This window comes from Urocitellus parryii (assembly GCF_045843805.1).
Source record: "Urocitellus parryii isolate mUroPar1 chromosome 13 unlocalized genomic scaffold, mUroPar1.hap1 SUPER_13_unloc_8, whole genome shotgun sequence".
Classification (NCBI taxonomy): domain Eukaryota; kingdom Metazoa; phylum Chordata; class Mammalia; order Rodentia; family Sciuridae; genus Urocitellus; species Urocitellus parryii.
The window spans coordinates 2,042,303-2,050,114 of record NW_027551776.1 but is presented as its reverse complement, the minus strand read 5'-3'; the positions used below and the strand labels follow the sequence as shown (position 1 = coordinate 2,050,114).

The following is a 7,812-nucleotide window of genomic DNA, read 5'->3' as shown; positions in this document are numbered from 1 at the left end:
TGACAGGATAAAATGAGTTCTCATTTGGACAGAACTTAGCTTTCTGGTCTGTAGTGCACAGTGGATTTCATTCTGTGAAAACTCCATCTGGTTTTATTTACAAAAAGATAACTTAGTCCCTTTTGTTTTATTTCTAGACTAAATATCTTTACTAACAATAAAATAACATTGGTTCTTTTTACCAAGTTGTTCATATGTTTTTCTGGACATTGTCCTAGCAGAAAGGACAATTAGAGGATAAAGAGTCCTAAGAAATACTAAGTATTATGAAAACCTGCTTTTAAAAAATGGAAGTATTTAATTTGCAGTTTTATCAAGTCTAGAAGCACGTTAAATATATATAGGCATAAGTTATTACATGAAAATCATAAATATTGTGCAATTTAATAATTTTCACACACTCAATCCAAATAATTCCTTCATTATCTTGGGTGATAAGATTATATAAATATTACAAATACTTTTTCCCTCTCTTGGCTTATAATTATTGATTATATAAAGAGGTTTCAGCTAAATAAAAAGGAAGAACACAAAGGTCAATCTTTATGAGCTAGGAAGCTGCATCATTAGTGTTAGAATACCTAACATATAGCTGTACTTTGCTATTATATATAACAAGTGTTTGGATCTGAATCATAGTTGTTTATTTGGATATATAATTCTAAATGCTTTAATATCCTTAATTCTGCTGGAGAATACACTTCAAAAGTCTGTTGGTAAAAGATGAACATAAGTCGCAAATATTCGTATAGATAGTTTACAAATACACCCTATCCTCACTTCAAATAGAAGTTAAATGTTAGGATAATTTCCCAATATTCAGCATTTTTAAATTTTTAGTAAGCTCACATTTTTCCCAATACTAGACAAAACACAAAGTTTTCATTATTCTGTTGCAAAACTCCATGTCATTGTTTGTAGATATAGCCTTTATTTCATTTTATTCATGGAACTATAGTGTGGCAAAACAAAGTTTGGGAAAGAATTACATTTATTAAACACAAAAAAGAAGGGTAACTAGTGTAATGTAAGACCACAAATCATATTCTAGTTTTTATTTTTTTTCCAAATTTCTCTTCATACTTTCTTTTGACACTCTGGTTAGAAATGAAATATCTTGACAGGAATCTGATTGACAACAAATCATCTCAAACCAAATTATTTTATAGGATTGTTTTTAATCCATAAGTAAGAGAGACATTCATCTCCTTGTGACTGTGCTGCTAGGAGAAATCTGTTGTTTGTCTTGATTTTCCCACCTCAACCATCACTTTAAATAAAAACAGCACCAGCATTTATTGAGAGTGTTTGAAGAATACTAATTATATTAATTAGCATCATAATTTTGCCTAAGTATTTTTATTGTTAAATATGAATATTGATATAGGTTCAAATTTATATTTTTATTTAATAAATTATGCAAATACAAGCAGGCAGATAATTATTGTTTGATGAAGCAGTCTTGTGATGACTAGAAAGATCTTGAGTTCTTTGGTAGCTGCCAAAACCAACCTTGAAATGTGAGATGCTTATTAAAGATCCACACTATGAAAAGAAGGGAAAGGTAGCAGGATTGCCAGAGGGAGAAGGTGAACTACCCTGTAGGCACTCCAAAATCTCAGCAACCCTGAGGGGAAATGCTGAAGTAAGTCTAACCCATCAGATTGTCCCACATTAGGTGAGATGTGAAAGTCTTTACATGACTATGTCACTGTCACCAGATCCAGTCTGCTTACACTGGAATTTCAATTCCAGAGAGGAACTCTCTGTGGTTGAATGAGACCCTAAAAGCACCAGCAACTGGAAGCTGATTGCCAAAAACACTGTTGTTTTCTGAGGAGGAAGTCCTTTGGGTGGCTCATGTTCCTATCTATTCCTACTGTGTTGAATGTATTTTAAAAATGAGAGTTGTGGGGCTGGGGTTTTGGCTCAGCAATAGAGCATTCTCCTCACACGTGCAAGACCCTGGGTTTGATCCTTAGAACCACATAAAAATAAATAAGTGAAATAAAGGTATTGTGTCTAACTACAACTAAAAAATAAATATTTTTTAAAAAATGAGTGTTATATTTTCAAATGTTTTTCAAATGAAAGGCTTATCTAATACATCTCCTTTAGCCTGTTAATGTAGTGAACTGCATTGATTTTTATATATTCAAATAACTTACATTACAATCTGATCTAGCTACATCATTCTTTCCATATTGATAGATTTGTCTTTACTAATTTTTTTGTTAAGAAATCGTATATGGAGAGTTGGAGAGGGCGGAGGAGGAGGTGGGAATCCCGCCTCGCCAGCTATAGCCATTCTCCCTGCACGGGCCTCAGAGAGTGCTTGAAGGCGGGCACCCCCTTGACCGGGCCGGCCATCCCTGTACCCTTGCATTTCGACTCCCGCGCGGCCACCATGATGCAAATCTGCGACACCTATAACCGGAAGCACTCGCTCTTCAACGCCATGAACCGTTTCATCGGTGCCGTGAACAACATGGACCAGACGGTGATGGTGCCCAGCCTGCTCCCGCGACGTGCCCCTGGCGGAGCCCGGGCTAGACAACGACGTCGGCGCGGAGGTAGGCGGCAGTGGCAGCTGCTTGGAGGAGCGCACGACCCCGACCCCCAGGCCGGGCAGCGCCAACGGCAGCCCTCCCGGGACATGTACAGCCACTATGTGCTGCTCAAGTCCATCCGCAACGACATAGAGTGGGGAGTCCTGCACCAGCCGCCGCCCTCGCAGTCAGGGAGCGAGGAGAGCACCGACTGGAAGTCCAAGGACATCCTGAGCCACTTGGAGAGCGTGGACCTGAGCCACTTGGAGAGCGCGGACGCCTGTGAGGAAGACCTGGAGCAGCAGTTCCACTACCACCTGCGCGGTCTGCACACTGTTCTTTCCAAACTCACCCGCAAAGCCAACATCGTTACCAACAGATATAAGCAAGAGATCGGCATAGGCAATTGGGGCCACTGAGGCGGGGCGCCTGCAGCAGTCCAGCACCCACTCGGTCCCCATCTCTCACCCTCTCTCTTTCCTTAAAAGCTGTTTTCTTCCTGGTTGTGGGGCACGAAGGGCAGACGGCAAAGTTGGGCTGTGTATGTGCAGGGGGTTGGTGGGGCTATGTGAGGTGAAGGCCCCCTTGGGGAGCAGAGAAGAAATTGGTGGCTGGAGAGGGGCTCAAGAACCCCCCCCCCAGGAGGGGGGCTGCCTTCTACGTTGGTGGGAATGGGACTGGGCTGACGCCCCACATTCAGCCTGTGCCTTTCCTGGGGTTTCTTTTCTGTTCTTTCCGGAGGAAAAGGGCCTGAGAAGGAGCCATGCCAGGGCGCGGTGCTGGGTTGCCACACTTGGGAACATAACCCGGAGCTGGGTGCTGGGGAAGGCGGGGCGCGCAAACTCCCTCCCGCCCTGCTGTTGAGCTGGTGGAGGCCCTGGTGTTGCTAGGATTGCATCAGTTTTCCTGTTTGCACTATTTCTTTTTGTAACAGTGGCCCTGTCTTAAGTATTTCAAATCCCCTCCTTGCTCTGAAACTTCAGCGATTCCATTGTGATAAGCGCACAAACTGCACTGTTGGTAACCGGTACTACTTTATTAATGATTTTCTGTTACACTGTACAGTAAGTAGTCCTGTGGTACCCCACCCCATCCCTTTCACGACACCCCACCCCCACCCCAGTGTGTGTAAACTGGCAGTGCACAAGCTTGTATGAAGCTTGCCTCTCAGCCAGTGAAATTAATAACATGAGAAAGTGGATGTATCCGAAATGGAACCAACTGACATTCTATCCGTGTTGTACATAGAATGATGAAGGGTTCCATAGTTGTTATATGTTTTAAGTTTATTTAAAACTTTTTTTAAATCCAGATGTAGACTATATTCTAAAAAATTTTTAAAAAAGCAAATGTGTTAACTAAAAAAAAAAAAAAGAAAGAAAGAAATCGTATATGTATCCCTGAATAATATAAACTTTTACATCCATTAACTTGTACTACTATTTTCTGGTGTAGCACAAGGATTATCATGTCATAATATGATTTCCATGTCTTAATTTCCATGTCTTAATTTTTGCAGTTATCCTTTCTCTGAAACAGGTAGACTTTTGTTTAGGGTAATTGGGGTGCCAGGAGAATAGTATGAACTTTGTCCTTTTTAATATCAAAACCTAAATCCAAAGTTATGGAAGATAGAAGAGCCAGGGATCTTATATAATTTGTCAATCATTGTCATGTTATATTCATCTGGTGTTTGCAATTTGCTTGGAGAATTGTTTAGCTTCAGACCAGCAACTTCCATTGCTGAACACCTTTGATAGGTAGGCAGTTCCATCTTCTAGGATAAATTCTTTACATCTGTGCTTTACATTAAGCCATAGTAATTGCTTATTTTTCTGTTATGAGGCTTTGTGAAACAAAGGTTGATGTTCTCAATTCAGGAACCAGGCCACACTTCACATCACATTCTTTTTAATCTATCTGCTGCAGGCTACTCTAATGAACCAAATGCAAACACCTTGAACCTGTGGTCACTTGTGTCCTCCAGATTTTTCCCAAACTTTGTAATCTATTTTATTGGGAAAACAATTGAATAAAACAAATATTTCTCAGTCTGTGTCATTTTGCTTCCTAGGAGATATTTGGCAATATCTATGTGCTTCTTTGGTTGTTGTGACTACTAAAGTAGTTTCACTGGTATCTAGTAGGTAGATGCGAGAGATGATGCTGAACATTACCAACTATGATTAAGAGTTTACTTATTAATCTGTGCACTGGAGAGCTTCTTACCATAAGAAGTCTATAGTCTAGGTATTAATAGTATATAGGTTAAGAAACTCTGGCTTACAGGTTCAATAGTGTGTTGAAATTCTAATTGTAGCATAAAGTTGTATTCTTCTCTTTGAACACAAACTGTGGGTCTTTATGGGTGACATTTTGGAACCCTCAACTCATCCCTTGGAAAAGCAATAATATTCATTCCTCCACATGAGATAAAAAGTCCCTTAACAAGATTCCCAGACCTCAACTATCCCTATTAATTTTTTTAATCTGGGTCTTAATATACTTAGTGAAATAATATAACTAAAATATAAAACACACTTATGCATTCCTTTCTTCTATTGAAATCTGTTAAGTGATTGTTTTTTTACCTTTGAGTGAGCTGAGGATTCTCCAAAGATTATATTGTTGTCTCTTCTCAGATTTAGGTCTTAGTGGCAAATTCTTAAGAGAAAAACTCTTAATCAGCACTTATTACAATATTATGTACAGTCCACTAAGTATTTTCATGTAATTTTTAATGAAATCTTTAAAACATCGGTATTTTAGATATTATTATCATCAAAATAATTTTGTGGCTTCAATTATATAAATGATATTCCCTTCCAACTCAAAAAGTGATTATTTAAAAACTACTAAGCCCTCATGTTTAAGAAAGCATTTATGATTTATTTAGAGAATTTAATCTCCTAGGAGTTTTGCTATAAAGTACTAGTATGCTGAGAGCCACAGCCGAGTCTGTATGGCCCCTGGCATTTTGCCAACAGTATTGATTGACAGGCAAGGCGTTAATATCCGCCTCTGCCGCTACTTTTGAGTTCTAGCGCTAATTTTGAGTTCTCGCGCTATTTTTAGTTCTCACGGGGATTCCCCGGGAGTTCCCATTGGTTGTCGAAGTGCAGGAGGAGGGTTTTCCCGGATAGTTATTTCCGGCTGGGGGTTTTGCTGGAGGAGCCTCGTGGCTTTTCGGGAGGATTCCCCAGGAGCGTGTGTGAGGTTTTTTCTTGCAGTAGAAAAAATAAAATTTGTTCCTGCTTTGGTGGCTCGTGATTTGTGCCCAGCCAGACTGCGGCATTTGGCGGCCCGGACGGGGAACGTCTGAAGCTTTGGGGTAAGTGAAATTGCTTACCCCTAAGGGAAGGCAAGAGAATGGGTGACCATTTTAAAAAACAATATGTTCTTGCTTTGATTTGTTTTGGTTTTGTTTCAAGCTGCCTATCCCTAGAATTTTCTCAGGCAGACTGGGAAAAATGGTTGGCTCAAGGTTTGAAGTTGTTTGCCCCTGAGGAAGAGATAGAAATAGACCACAAATGCACATGTCCAGAAAATAGGAAAATTGATACAACGATTTTTTGTTCCATTTTTGTTTCATTCTGTTTCGGTCTTGTTTTGTGTTATCTTTTTGGGTTGCGTTATCTTTGTAACAGATTAGAAATTAGTAAAAAACAAACTGAAAGAGTGTTAAATAAATTGTTAGAGGTTCAAACCATGGAGAAAGACAATTTAGATCAAGCAAAAGAGAAGGTCTCTCAAGCTAGTCAGACAGAGGAAGAAAATTTAAAGGAAGAAAGCTTAGAGGAGAAACAGCTATCAGGGGGGAAGCAACAACAGGAGGCTGCTACTAACACCGATCTATCACCAGAGGGCGTAATTCAGCCAACAGCTCCACCTATGGAGATAGCTGAGTGGCCCTCAACCCCCTCAACCCCCGTAGTTGATAGATGGGATCCTGAGACAGGACCTCAAAGATTAGCATGCCCTGTACTTGAGCAGGCAGGAGGGCAGCGAATTCACCGTGAGTTAGAGTTCAAAACAGTGAAGCAATTAAAGGAGGCTGTAACAACCTATGGTCCTCATGCACCCTTCACTGTAAGCATGGTCGAATCCATTACTAACTTGGACATGACTCCAGCAGATTGGGCTAGCATGTGTAGATCTGTGCTAAATGGAGGACAATATTTGTTATGGAAGGTTGCCAATGAGGAATTTTGCAGGGAGACAGCTAGACGAAATGCAGCAGCCGGAAAGAAGTCTAGAGATGTTGCTAGGAAAAGGACCTTATGAGGGTCAGCGGCAACAAATTCAATATGATCCTGCTGTATATGCACAGATTGCTGCAGACGCAGTTAGGGCATGGAAGACTTTACAAGGACATGGAGATTTACAAGGTCAGCTATCTAAGGTAATACAGAGACCTAATGAACCTTACGCTGACTTTGTAGATAGGCTTATTCAAACAGCCTCCAAAATTTTTGGTGACACAGAACAAGCAATGCCATTTATAAAACAACTGGCTTATGACCAAGCAAATCGTTGCTGCAGAGAGGTCATTAGACCATGGAAACATGAAGATTTAAACACATATATTAAATTATGTAGAGACATTAATGAACAAGGACAAGTCTTGGCAGCAGTACAACAGGCTTTAGATGCCAGGCCAAAAACATGCTACAATTGTGAACAAACAGGACATTTTAAAAGGAGTTGCCCCATAGGAGGAAGGTATAACAAAGTTAGGTATCAAAGGAATAGAACACCAGATATTTGCCCACGATGCCGTAGAGGGAGACACTGGGCTAATGAATGCCGTTCTCAAACCACCATAGAGGGTACTCCATTATCAAAAAATGGACAAGGACCAAGTGGTTACCCACGATATCGTGGAGAAAGGCATCAGGCTCCATTGCCAAAAAACGGACAGGGGGGCCCAATGCTCCGGGGCCCACGACCACAAATGTACGGGGCACTGGAGGAACCCAGAAAAACCATGGAGGAACCCAGCAACCCCATCAGGGTAGTACCCAGGACACATTATCCATCCGATCTCTCATCAGACGAACCAGAGGGAGCGCAGGGTTGGACATCTGCGCCTCCGCCAGAGCAGTACTAACTCCAGAGATGGGAGTTCAAATCATTCCCACAAGAGTAAAAGGACCTCTTCCCCAAGGAACAGTAGGCTTATTGTTAGGACGCAGTTCTTCTACGCTAAAAGGACTTATGATAAGTCCCGGGGTAATTGATCCCGATTATGAAGGTGAAATAA

General features: G+C 40.8%; 1 pseudogene; it reads left to right on the top strand.

The window, feature by feature from the left end:
- The first annotated feature begins 2,407 nt into the window (after window positions 1–2,407).
- Window positions 2,408–3,171, top strand: LOC144251471 (mid1-interacting protein 1-like; annotated as a pseudogene).
- Window positions 3,172–7,812: the final 4,641 nt, after the last annotated feature.